Source organism: Triturus cristatus, chromosome 10 (assembly GCF_964204655.1).
Source record: "Triturus cristatus chromosome 10, aTriCri1.1, whole genome shotgun sequence".
Taxonomy (NCBI): domain Eukaryota; kingdom Metazoa; phylum Chordata; class Amphibia; order Caudata; family Salamandridae; genus Triturus; species Triturus cristatus.
Genome location: NC_140593.1, coordinates 151,012,496 through 151,026,266, shown reverse-complemented (window position 1 = coordinate 151,026,266; position 13,771 = coordinate 151,012,496).

Sequence of the window (13,771 nt, the reverse complement as noted above, 5' to 3'; positions counted from 1 at the left end):
GTAAAGGTTGCGAGAACATTGCATATGGATTTTGCCAATGCTTGTTTTGAAAGGGCGTAACGTTTCCACACAAAAACCCTTTGAATCAAAGGTAAACCCCCAATTCCTCGCCCTCCGCAAAATAGCACAGATTGAAACCCACGTAACAGCGCCCCAATGTGTCTGTCTCCCACAGAACTGAGGCAGTACGGCGCTACTTACACACAAAAGGACCATGTGCAGACCACCTTTTCTTTCCAAATAATGGCATGGAGTAGATGGATGCAGGGCCAGCTTTAGCGCTGGTGGCGCCCTGTGCGACAATCACTTTTGGCGCCCCCACGTCCCATGGCCGCCTCTTCAGATTCTTTCACTACCACGTGCAAAAGTGCCCGTCATCTCTCCTATCATAAGATATTGCCAAGCACAGCGCCCCCCTGAGATCACAGCGCCCCCCTTCACAGGTCAGCGCCCAGTGCGGCCGCACCAGTCGCACTGCCCTAAAGCCAGCCCTGGATGGATGGAGAGGGAGGAAAGGGTGTTGTAAACGACGTAACTGGATGCCAAATGTAGCTCGATGCAGAATACACGATGCAGGTGGACAGGCAGCGGGTAAAGAAAAAAAAGAGCTGTATGGAGTTCTTCAGTTGGATAAGATGCATGGTCGTAAACAGGTGGAGATGGTGACGGGCAGCACGAGAGTAAGCAGAATCCGTGTAGCTAACGCCAAAGGAAGACTTGGGGGTGGCGGAACGAGGCAGTAGATTGCAGTTCAGTAATGCAGCGAATAAAGGAGCTTGCAGCACGACGGGACGCAGAGAAAGTTTCGCGCAATGTAGGTGGGGGAGAGAAACGTTGAAGCTCCCGTTTAGATGCCTCTAGTGTTCTGTGTGGAGGTTTTCTTAAAGTCATCTCAAAGAAGGCTTGGCACACTGGCACCATTGCTCTTAGTATGTTAAGCTTCGGACTCCATTCGAGAGTAGGTGAAATAAATTGTCACAAGCGTGAAGCAACTTAGGGGCATATTATCAACGGCCAGCGATAATTATCGCTGGCCGTGCTTAGCAATAATAATATTATTGCAGGCTATCTCTGGAATTTATCGCCCTGGTAGCGCGTTATTAACAACGAGTTTCTCCAGGGCGATAAAAATTCCAGAGATTGCGAGGTTATCGCCCTTTTGCAGGGAACATCGCTGGTTTTCCAGCGATGTTCCCTGCAAAACGGCGACAACCTTGCTGATACGACCCTGTGGTCGTATCAGCATAATCCACCCCCAATGTTAGGGATGGCTAAATCAGGATTTTAACAGACGTTAGATTTTGGCAAAAATGGTTGTCTTCGCCAAAATCTAACGTCTGCTAAAATAATGTGGGCTGCCTTGTAAATATCACGATGTAAACATCAGCAATATTTGCAAGGTAGTCCATCCGGGGTACGCCCAGTAACGCCCACTTTGCATCTCATTGGCGATGCAAAGGGAGGCGTTGGGTAAAAGGGTGCTAACATGCGATTATGCATGTTAGCACCCTCTTGTAAATAGGGCACTGGTTTTATCTCCGCTTTTTTGGCTTACAAAGCCAAAAAAGCAGAGATAAAGCCCTTGTAAATATGCCCCTTACTTTTTTGCATTATTACTGGCCTTCCAGCTTCAGTTCCTATGCTTCCTGTTCAATCCCGACTGCTAAACCACCAAATTAAGGGAACCTGAAACCAAACACTCTCTCAGCAACATTCCAAAGGCTGACAACACACAACATTATTCACTTCTACATAACAAGAAAGACGAAACAGGCTCATAATAAAACATACATACCTCCTTAAACATAACACAAACACAAAACAGCAACACCACAGGATTTAATCCCAACATAATGAAAATACAAAACGGTCGGATACACGAGATGCGGGACCGATCACGCAACACAACAAAGCCCACACCGATTACTAACTGCATATACACAACACAAAGAAAACACACATAACAGTAGAAGACACACTGGCGTACTGCATCAGAAGCTTGCATCCATGAACTAAAGCAGTAATAGTCAGAAGCTGCTGACCGTCAGAGAGGAGTGCTGGAAGGTTACGGTCCTGGTCAGACATCTCTGCCACACCACGGGGGCATTTACTTACATGCCACCATCACCTGTGTTTGCTCACAAATGCCGAAGGTCACACAATGAACCAATAGACTTGCGGGAACAATACCTCCCAAACTCAGCGATCACAGTCTGCCGTAACAACTGCAGACGCGCTGTGTGCACTATTTTTAAAATAAACAGGGCGCTCGGTAAACAAGGGAGCAGTGGGGGCGGGGAGGGGTGAGTCTGGGACTGCGTTCAGCGGCCGGGATACACACTATTTAAAAAAACAAAAAACAATTACGATCCTATTTTAAAAAAAAAACAATTACGGTGTGTAAGCTTAAGGATACTGAAGTTAGGCTGTGCTGCTTCCGGAATGAACTGAAGTTACGTATGGCATGAAGAACCAATAATGAGGTTGATAAAAAGAATGCACAAGTTAATGAATCGCAAGCCATGAGAAACTAACAAGCAAAGGGCGGAGTTTCAACACCCATATGGATTACCAGATGTCTCAGAGCGCCTAGCCGAGACCTAAAAAGGGAGAGTGGGCCGTCCTGCTTGAGGGCAGGGAAGGAGTGGCAGAACCGCCCAACCCGCCCGCCCCAAACCAGGCACTTCTGCTGTCTCGCAGAATTATATACAAATGATGCCTAGGGACAAATATCCAAAATCTACAGTAGGTTGAATAAATACTTAAATTATTCCTTCCTTATCAAATTTATTCTCTAGAAAAATCTGTATCTCATTTTCATCATGGGCAAAGGGCAATTCAAGCAATAAATCTTCAAAAATATTTGCTGAAGAACAAACACTTTTTTGTAATATATATACATTTTTTGTTCCAATTTCGATGTGTGTATACATATACAATCCTCTGTTCTTATATACATTTACAAAATAAACAAACAATATTTACACTTAATCCAGACATATATCTACTCCTCCTCGTTGCCCTATTAATCAATGAGGATGCTTTCAAAAACTTTTTTTGAAAAACAAGCATTCCATTAAGAAGATCACCCTTTAGAAGAAATACTGTGAGGTCTGTTACTCCAACCTCAACTTTTTAACAGTACTTTCCACATATTAAGTATTGCTTCAAATTCAGGTGGGTGTCTTCATTATATATGTCAACGCGTTTCAGCCCTACTAGTATTTGGCCTCATCAGGACTAGGGCAAGTCAGCAAAATTTTCTCGAAAAACGTCCTAAAGAAATTAAATTAAATATATTTGTTTACCTATACAAAATAGTGTTACTATCTACACACATTATACATAAATATACACTAATATACAGGAACATTTGGCCAAAAGGCCTTTCTAAAAGTTCTCGGGTGGCGGGCCATAAACAATATGACATAATCAATTAATCACCCGGGAGTGCATTGATAACAAACCGAAGACCATCACCTCATTCATGATAATAACAATGAATAAGAACAATAAATACGATAAATAAAATAAAATGTGCCCAGTGAAAAGTATCTAAGTACTATTATCCTCTAATTGATTCTAATCTTAATCAGTTATAACTCCAATGGGAAACAATTACCACTTCACTAGGACTTTGAATCGCTCTTTCGATTCCGTATTTCTAACCGCTCGTTCAAATTCGTATTTTTAACCACAAGGAAGCTGAAAACCAAGAGTTATACTATTATCACCTACCATCCAAGAAATAAATGATTGAAGAAACATCCGTTTCGATTATACATGTATACTACTAAAGGAGGTCACACATATTACTTACCGATCACCGACGGGAAATTCGAATTACCGCGGCGTCTTACAACTGTATGGGGCGTAATCCTGACTACACAAAAGACGGGAAAGAGGAAGGCGGGGCCAGCATCGGCCCCGCCGCCATTATGGCAGGTTGGCCGTGCCCCCGTATCCCGTGCGTGCTTCCGGGTCAAAATGAGGCTCTCCCGCGCCCCGGAAGTGATCGGATCACTTCCGGGGCGTGGGCGACTCTCTATGGAAATTTAGCTTGCAAACTGAACATTATCTGCGCCATCTTGTCTCTCCCCAGCGCGACACACAGGAAAGCGCACGGCAGCCATTTTAGGCACCCTGGTCTCTCCCTGCCCATTGCCGATCGCCAGCGCGTCCCCCTGGCGCTGCAAGCATCCCTCGCGCGCCGGCCACCCCCGCTCTCTCATACACGGGCCATAAACCCTCTCCTTCTGCGCGACCCTGCCATGGAACCACATCCCACGCCTGACCGACATCCCATACATGGTCATGCATCTCTTTGATAACCCCCTTCCTCTGCGCCCCATTGTCCGAATCGATCCCAGGCCATCACCTAGCCCTGCGGATGCAGTTTATTGCCCCTACTGTAAGGGAAACACCCCACATCAAAGGGATTACAGTAGATCAAAGCCCCTACCCCCTGAGACCCGGCCGGTCGCACACACCCCCGGGAATTGGCGGAATGTCCAGCTGTGTGATAGACATCTCCTACTGTGGATGGGGTGGGAACTTCCACTGTAGATATGTGTGGGAACGAGCTCGAAGTGGGGATTCCGAGGATGTTCTTTCATGTTCCAAGACAATCTCAAGAATGTGCCATGTATGATAACTCTGCAATAAAGTCATAAACCTGTGTATAAGAGGCCAGGCCTCAGAGATGCAGTTAGAGCACCTCGTGACGATACCTTGCTGTCTGATCTGATGTGTTCTGCTCCGACGGAATAAAAACGTTGTTTCCTGCCTTCCAGTCTCAGGCGCCTGCCTCTTTCATTGGTAAATTATCGAATGGTATGAGAGGCGATTACCGCCGGGCAATACTTGAAGGGTTATCGACTGAAACTGCCGCTACCATTTAACAATTGGCGTCCCAAACGTGGGGCCCATCAGCGACACGTGGATCTAGTGGGAGAGGTCCTGACGACAGAGTGAACGACTGCAACGATCGGGAGAGCTCCTGCCCGATAGACCCTCGTCTGGCAGCCGATCATCCGAACTTCACTGGTTCCGAGCAGACCTCTCTCGAGTGATCTACGGTCCTGACTGGGAACCATCAGGAGTGCCGCGGCAAATACGGAAAGTAGAGGACGATCGGGCGCTGGAGGCGGAAGACGAAAAACTGTCCACGCGGTCCGGGTAAGGTCGTGAAACACGACAAATTGCGAAATAATTGATTGATTATTTGAAATACTAGTATTGCTCATTGATTGTTCTCTTTGAGATATTCGCTGTCTACAAACGGGGAGGAGTAGAAATACTCTCTCTCTCTCTCCCTTTGCAGATAGTGAAGGGTAGGTAACGCAGACTTTTGTCCCCGTTGTAACCCGTCGTGCCTATCTTTATCTCCCCACTGATTGATTGTCCGAACATTGATTGTTTTGAAGAATAGTGCTCTTTGAGATATTCTCTGTTTGCAAATAACGTAGAATAGAAATATTCTGTCTAGTCTTTGCAAATAGTGAAGGGTAGGTAACGCAGACTTTTGTCCCCGTTGAAACCCGTCGTGCCTATCTTTATCTCCCCATTGATTGATTGATTGATTGATTGTCCGAACACTAGTTGTTCGATATTGGTTCTTTGGAGGTATTCTCTGCTTACAAATAACGAGGAATAGAGATATTCTGTCTAGTCTTTGCAAGCAGTGAAAAGATAGGTAGTGCTGACTTTTGTCCCCGTTGAAACCCGTCATGCCTATTTTCTCCCCACTGATTGGTAGTTGGTTCTGCCCGGACCGCTTATTAGAGGTGGACCATCCGGCTCCACTGGAAGGCACCCCTAATAAGGACATGTTCACTAAATATGGACTAGTCGCCGTAGCTTATAGCAAGCTATGGCATAAATATACGAGGAAGGACCCCGAGAGTCAGTGGCCACTGATGGGATCCTTCGACGACCATGAGATAGAAATGCTAGAAATAGCTCTGCGTAGCAATAAAACGACGCCTCCTATGCTTGACAGTATCGGCATGTGGCGCAAAGAAGCAACGCAACGGAAAAAGAGGGAAGAGGTAAAAGCAGAAAAGGAATTACGAAAGGCAGCTCACCTTGCCGCTAGAAAGTTAGAGGAAGAGATAAAGGAGAGAAGGGAAACTAAACTAAGACAGGAGCCCGAAACATCAGGCCAGTACGCTGTTAGGACCCCCTCTATGCTCTACCCTGAGTTGTCCTCTAAGCAACGGACGAATGATGAATTACTATTAGGTCCCCCGATCATTTACATGCCCCCTCCATACGCACCCTCCCAATCGGTAGTGCAACACCCACAACCCCTAAACACAAGCGAAAGCAGTACAGGGGCCTCGGTCCTCACGGCCTCCGCGCCGGCCGAGCCTCTTGTACTGAACACAACGTCGGCAATAACGTTGGATGACCCTGAGATGAGAAAGAAAGATTCCACCAGAATGAATCGACTAACAAGGGAGGAACGAGCAGGAATCGACAAGATAGTAGGGACACTGGTGGAGCGAAAGGAAAGTGAGGAGTATATAACAGACGTGTATAACTCATATGCCGACAGCCGCAGACGACACTTTGTCGTGCGACTTTGTTATCACGCCCTGAATACATATGAGGATAGGTACCACGATAAAGGTCCCGAAGGCTTAGCGGCCCTATATAGGAAGGTAGACATTGGGGAAGAAGGAGAGGGCGATGTGACGAACCTCTTCACTCGTACACTCGAGGTCTATCGACACCTTAAAGAACACAGACAGGCCACTAAAGCAGAAACCCCCATAGCAACTAAGCCCCAGGAAGGAAGGACTGATACCATGATGCCCATCAAAGAGGCCGCCCCCTACTGGGTCCCCCCACGAGGTCAGGGAACTCATGACGACATCAACCACCAAGATGCGAAGGGAAGGGTTGTATATAATTGGGTCTACCAGCCATGGGACCGACAAGATATTTTGACCTTTCGAAAAACTCTACCCGACTTAAGAAAGAACCCGACTGCCTTCTACACCGAACTAGGTACAGCCTTAGGCTCAACAATAATGACTTTAGCAGATATCGACTTGTTCTTCGGATTATGTCTGCCGGCTGATGTGTGGAAGCAAATCCGGAAAGTTGACCACGCTGAGCCGTTCGGATATACCTGGGTACAACTCGATACCATAGATCACCAGCGAGAACAGGGACAGAAACCCCCGAAAGCCATATTGGAGCTCCCAGACAAGATTGTACAGAAATTGAAGACTCTAATCCCAGAAAGAAAGGTAGACTGGTCGATAGTGACGGCTTGTCGCCAGAAACCCCAGGAGGATGTGTCTGAATACTTCTCTCGATTCGAGACTGTGTTTTCCGATTATAGTGGCCAGGACATGACCACTGCAACCGGACATCACCTCTTTGTCCAGAATTATGTGAAGGGTCTGTCACAAGAAGTCTCCCAGAAGCTACAGACCAGCGAGAGTAGTTGGGCAGCCTCTAAACCCGCAGCAATCCTCCAGATGGCCCAATACTACGAAAACCAAAAGAATGAGAACGATAGGGCGTCAGAGAGGAAGAAAAAGGAACTGAAGGAGAGGGTAATGATAGCACAGTTGCAAGGGGTGACCATAGGAAGGGAACCCCCGAAAGGGAATTACCAACCAACCGCCCCTAGAAAGCTACCCCCTAGAGACCATACACCTGCACCCTACAACGGACGGAGAGACTTAGATGGGAACCAATGTGCATTCTGTAGAGGGTTCGGACACTGGAAATCCCAGTGCCCGGTCCTTCTGGAATTGAACAAAAATAGGGACCCCAGAGACACAGCATATGACCCCAGAAATAGAGGACAGGGACGAGGGTACACGAACGACGCCATCAACGACAGGCCAGGCAGACCAAACACTTTTGATCGCCCCCGACAAAACCAGTGTCAGCAGTCCGACTACGAAAGCACCCATGACTTCGCATAGGACCGCCAGGGACAAGGGAGGGATCCAGTCGAACTCCGTGTTGACCAGCAAGGTCCTTACGTCACTGCTAAGGTCTTGGGCACCAAGTCTCCATTCCTGGTAGATACTGGGGCGACACGTAGTGCGTTATCTAAACGACTGATTCCTAGGGCACCCTTGTCTGGCTCACATGTAACCTCAATAGGCTTCGATGGAACGCCCTCCACTAACCCCTTATCAGCACCAATCTCCTTTGACTTAGAAGATAACGCCACTGACACGACCTTTCTACTCTCCTCCAACACCCCCGATGCTATTATGGGACTTGATTTGCTAAAACATTTTCGAGCTACCATCAGATGCTCCCCAGACGGAGTTCGAGTCATCCTGCACGATAACCCAGATCCGTTCAGACCTTGTCACACACGGCGTATGCTCTCTATAACCGATGCTGACCTGTCCCTACTCGACACGTTACCTTCACATCTATGGGCTAAAACCGACTCAGATGTAGGGCGCATGGTGATCGACCCAGTACACATAACCGTCCGACCGGACGCAGTGCTCCCAAAGCTTCCACAGTATCGGATATCGCCCGAAGGCGAGAAGGCATTGGTGGAAATCATCGAGTCCCTAGTCGATGCAGGAGTGGTAGAAGAAGTAGTCAGTAATGTTTGCAACAGCCCTATCCTACCCATTGTAAAAAAGCAAGGCGAGGGAGATGAGAAAGCATACCGCTTTATTGTTGACTTACGAGAAGTTAACAAAGTAGTCATACCTCAGTACCCCGTGGTCTCAGACATCACCACCATCCTCACCCTGATTCCGTCCACTGCCACCACTTTTACCGTTATTGATCTCAAGAACGCATTCTTTTCCATCCCCATCCACCCAGACAGCCGCTACCTGTTCGGCTTCACCTTAAAAGCCCGTTCGTACAGATTCTGTAGGGCACCCCAAGGCTACACTGAGAGTCCCAGCATTTATAGCCAAGCCCTCAAGAGGCAACTAGATGCAGTCCAACTACCCGATGGAGTGGTGTTAATACAGTACGTCGATGACATTCTTTTGGCGGCCGACACCACTCCACTTGCCGTCACAGCCACCATTCACCTCCTCCACTTCCTTGCGGAGAACGGTCACAAGGTCTCCAGGAAGAAATTGCAATTCTGCCAACCCCAAGTAACATATCTAGGCCACCTACTATCCAAAGACGGGAGAAAACTTACCCCTGACCGAATTCAGACCATCCTAGAAACCCCTGTTCCCAAAACTCAGAAGCAAGTGAGGTCCCTAGTAGGCCTCACCTCCTTTTGTCGACAATGGTTGCCAAACTTCAGTCTTATCATAAAACCTCTGCTTTCCCTGCTGGCTAAAGATGTCCCCTTCCCCCTCCCCTGGACATCCGAATGCCAATCCTCCTTCAAAGAATTACGAGACGCCCTCTGCTCGGCCCCAGTCCTAGGAACCCCAGACTACACTAAACCTTTCTCCCTCTACACCCACGAAAGGGAGGGATGTGCGTTGTCTGTTCTAACCCAGTCCATAGGCCCTAAACAACGCCCTTGTGCCTACTTCTCTGCCACTCTTGACCCTGTAGCCAGAGCTTTGCCCGCCTGCCTTCGAGCAGTAGCCGCCGCTGCTGTCTCTATCCGGCAAAGTGAGGGGATCGTGCTTTCGAACCCTCTCACAGTATTGGTACCCCATGCGGTTGACACCCTCCTAAACCAAACCAAGACCCAACACCTGACTAGCGCACGACTGACTGGTTACGAACTAACTCTGCTTGTACCCCACATCACATTGAAACGATGCACCACTCTGAATCCAGCTACTCTACTACCTCTCCCTGACGCTGACCCCAATGCGTCCCCTATACATGACTGCGTGACCCTCACCGACGAACAGACCAAGAGTAGGGTTGACCTCCGGGATACTGCCTTCCCGGACCCTGACGGAGAACTGTGGGTGGATGGCTCATGTATCAAGCTCCCCGATGGCACCACCTCAGCTGCCTATGCAGTCACCACAGCCCGAACAGTTGTTGAGACAGCCCGCATCACACAGCGATCCGCACAGGCGGCGGAACTAATTGCTCTCACACGAGCATGCATCCTGGCAGCAGGGACAACCGCAAACATTTACACAGACAGTCAGTACGCCTTCGGGGTAGTTCACCACTTTGGGCTCTTATGGAAAGAGAGGGGATTCTTGACTTCCCACGGCACACCCATCCTGCATGGAGATCTAGTCTCTGCCCTGACCGAAGCAGTCCTCCTCCCCACACGGCTGGCCGTGATCAAATGCCAGGCGCACAAGAAGGTGACAGACATTATAGGACAGGGAAATGCACTAGCTGACATTACCGCCCGAACCACAGCCGAGAATAGGTCCACGACCCGTATGTACGTGACCAGGTCACAAACTGAGAAATGGAAGGATGCTAGGGAAACGATTAGGGATATCCAACTAGCCAGCACACCACACGAATTAACTGAATGGGCCCGGGTGGGATTGAAGGACGATGACGGTTGCTGGCGAACTAAAGACTCGAACAAATGGTTGCTACCCGACTCATACTTGATCCCCATGCTGACCATGGCACACTCCCCCGCACACATAGGGTCTGCCCCCATGATCGAACTCATCTCCAAAGTCTGGCACAACGACAAAATCCCAGACTCAGCCAAACGTCTGGTCCAACAATGCCTGGTATGCCTCCAACACAACCCTGGGAAAGGAACTGCTGTACCCCGGGGAGGGTTTGGGGTTCCCAATCACCCCTTTGAAGTCCTACAAATGGACTATGTCCAGTTAGAAAGGTGCAAAGGTTTTAAGTACGTACTTGTCGTTGTGTGTGCCTTCAGCAAGTGGGTGGAGGCCTACCCAACCCACGACAACACCGCTATGACTACCGCAAAGGTACTACTGAAAGAATTCTTCCCCCGATACGGCCTTTGTCGAATTTTGTGGAGCGATAATGGCCCCCACTTTGTAGCCGAGGTTATCCAACTCATCCTAAAGGGGCTGGGTGTGAAACAGAAATTCCACGCGGTCTTCCATCCCCAATCTGCAGGCCTGGTTGAGCGACATAATGCCACATTGAAGCTTAAGATAGCAAAAATAGTTGCCACCACAGGACTGAAATGGCCAGACGCTCTCCCGCTAGCATTGCTATCAATGCGTTCCACCCCCACTAAACACCACTTAACCCCCTACGAGGTCGTTTTTGGGCGGCCCATGAACCTTTGGACTGCACCAAAACCAACATCCATCCACGACGTCCCGGACGTCCTCATGTCTGACTATTTGTATAACCTAACTAAAACGTTGTCTGTTATCCATCAGCAGGTGCTGCAAGCCATTCCCGATGTTTCCAGGGGCCCCGGGCACGACATCCAACCCGGCGACTTTGTCTTAGTGCGTAACTTCCAGCGCACCAAGAGTCTGGAGCCCCGGTGGACGGGCCCCCTGCAAGTCCTAATCACCACCCGAACAGCTCTTCGAGTGGAGGGGAAACGCAATTGGCTGCATGCACACCACTGCAAGAAGGTATCACCGACCCTGACGACCACGGACAACATCACCGCCCAAGAAGAACTTCTGGACAGAGACCGACCATCCCTGAACCGCCGCCCAGATACGGAGACACTTGAGCTAGTGAAATATCCCGATCCCACCGTGCCATCGAAGAAAGGGTATAACTTGCGACGAAAGGAGAGAACTTCGGCTAAGCAGACCACAAACTAAGTGGAAATCTCAGAGCGGTAGCCTTGTCACCTCAAAGGCCACCAGGAGAGAAACTAAACAAAGTCTGTGGTTCTGCCCGCTACCGAGTCTCTTGAAGGTGATGGAAGCGCCCGACATGAAGATGATGGAAGCAACCGGACGTCCGAAGATCCACTACAAAAACCCAAAGACTGACAGAATGCACAGCTCAAAGACTATTACACTTTTCATTACCCTTCTCTTTTGCCTTCTCCTCATGGTCACCTTCTGGATCATGGAGGAGAGCACACCCGCTCATAAGACATTGCTGACCACCGTTCAACCTACCACCATGAAAGAACACCATCTGATCTCACTTTCACCCCAACTCCGAGAAAGGCGTAAGGAGTTCTGGAATAACTCTTTTGTGCAGCTGCTCCACCAACACAATCTTGCCGCCAACGCCACTAATTGCTGGATCTGTGGATTGCTACCACATGCTACTGGACACTCTATCCCTTTCATCCCTTCACCTTTTTCTGTCCATGGTTCCTGCCTCGCCTGGCTAATCCTCCTGCAAGAAAGCTACAAGGACAATGCCACTTCCGGCAGAACCATGTCACACTTCTACCATGGGTTCTGGCTGAACAAACTGGAAGAACTTCTGCCCCCTTCTGTCCTCTGAGATCAAACACTTCCTTTCACATGGACATCCCTGCCAAAGAACGAGTTGAAATGCAAGTGTTCAACAACCCAGCCAGACCCACCTTCTCTTACCTCTGGAAACGGACAGCCGCCACCCTAACAGTGGCCCTGTCCGTCATCAACATCACTGGATTTGTGTGTCTCGAAGGCCTGGGGGTGCAGCTGGTGGGCCACAGCTCCTGCCTCATCACCCGAACATTGGACTCAGTTGATCCACCCTCCTTTGTTGCCTCCCCGAATATGTACTTCGTCTGTGGTACTAAGGCCTACACCTGGCTTCCGAAAGGTTGGGGAGGCACCTGCTACATCGCCTTTGTCCTTCCTCCGACATATGTGGCTCCAGCAAACCATCACCGACAGAAACGTTCCAAAGACATTGTGCAAGCCGACTCCACCGGAGCACAGTTCATGGACGCAGTAAAAGGTCTTGTTCCACTTTGGGGTCCAATGGCAAACAGCCGTGTCATCCGCCACTTAACCCAGGCAGTCGAAACGGCGATGAACATTACGGCTGGCGCCCTCGCCAACAACACCGCCGAGCTCCAGGCCGTCCGCCTATTGGCCCTTCAGAACCGCCTCGTTCTAGATGTGGTTCTGGCTGATCGTGGAGGAGCATGCCGCATCATTGGGTCCAGCTGTTGTACCTACGTACCGGATAAATCACCCTCAGTCTACAAAGCAATTGAACACCTCCACAGACTTTCCGCAGAGGTTCATCAGGAGCAAGAAGAATGGTCACTGGGGAGTTGGTTTTGGGACACTATTAGAAATTGGGGATGGAGGCTGTTTTCATTTATCCTAATACCAATTGTGATACTATGTGGATGCTGCTTGGGGATTCAGTGTCTGCCACCTTTATGTTCGCTTTTTATGAACTGCATCTGCCCTAAGACTTTGAACTTTGAAGCGGAACGAATGAAAGCTCTGTATGAGATGGAAGTTCGTAGTATTATGGGAATAGATCCGAACTAGACAAGCTGGCGAGACATGTTAAAAGGGAGGACTGTGGAAATTTAGCTTGCAAACTGAACATTATCTGCGCCATCTTGTCTCTCCCCAGCGCGACACACAGGAAAGCGCACGGCAGCCATTTTAGGCACCCTGGTCTCTCCCTGCCCATTGCCGATCGCCAGCGGGTCCCCCTGGCGCTGCAAGCATCCCCCGCGCGCCGGCCACCCCCGCTCTCTCATACACGGGCCATAAACCCTCTCCTTCTGCGCGACCCTGCCATGGAACCACATCCCACGCCTGACCGACATCCCATACATGGTCATGCATCTCTTTGATAACCCCCTTCCTCTGCGCCCCATTGTCCGAATTGATCCCAGGCCATCACCTAGCCCTGCGGATGCAGTTTATTGCCCCTACTGTAAGGGAAACACCCCAAATCAAAGGGATTACAGTAGATCAAAGCCCCTACCCCCTGAGAC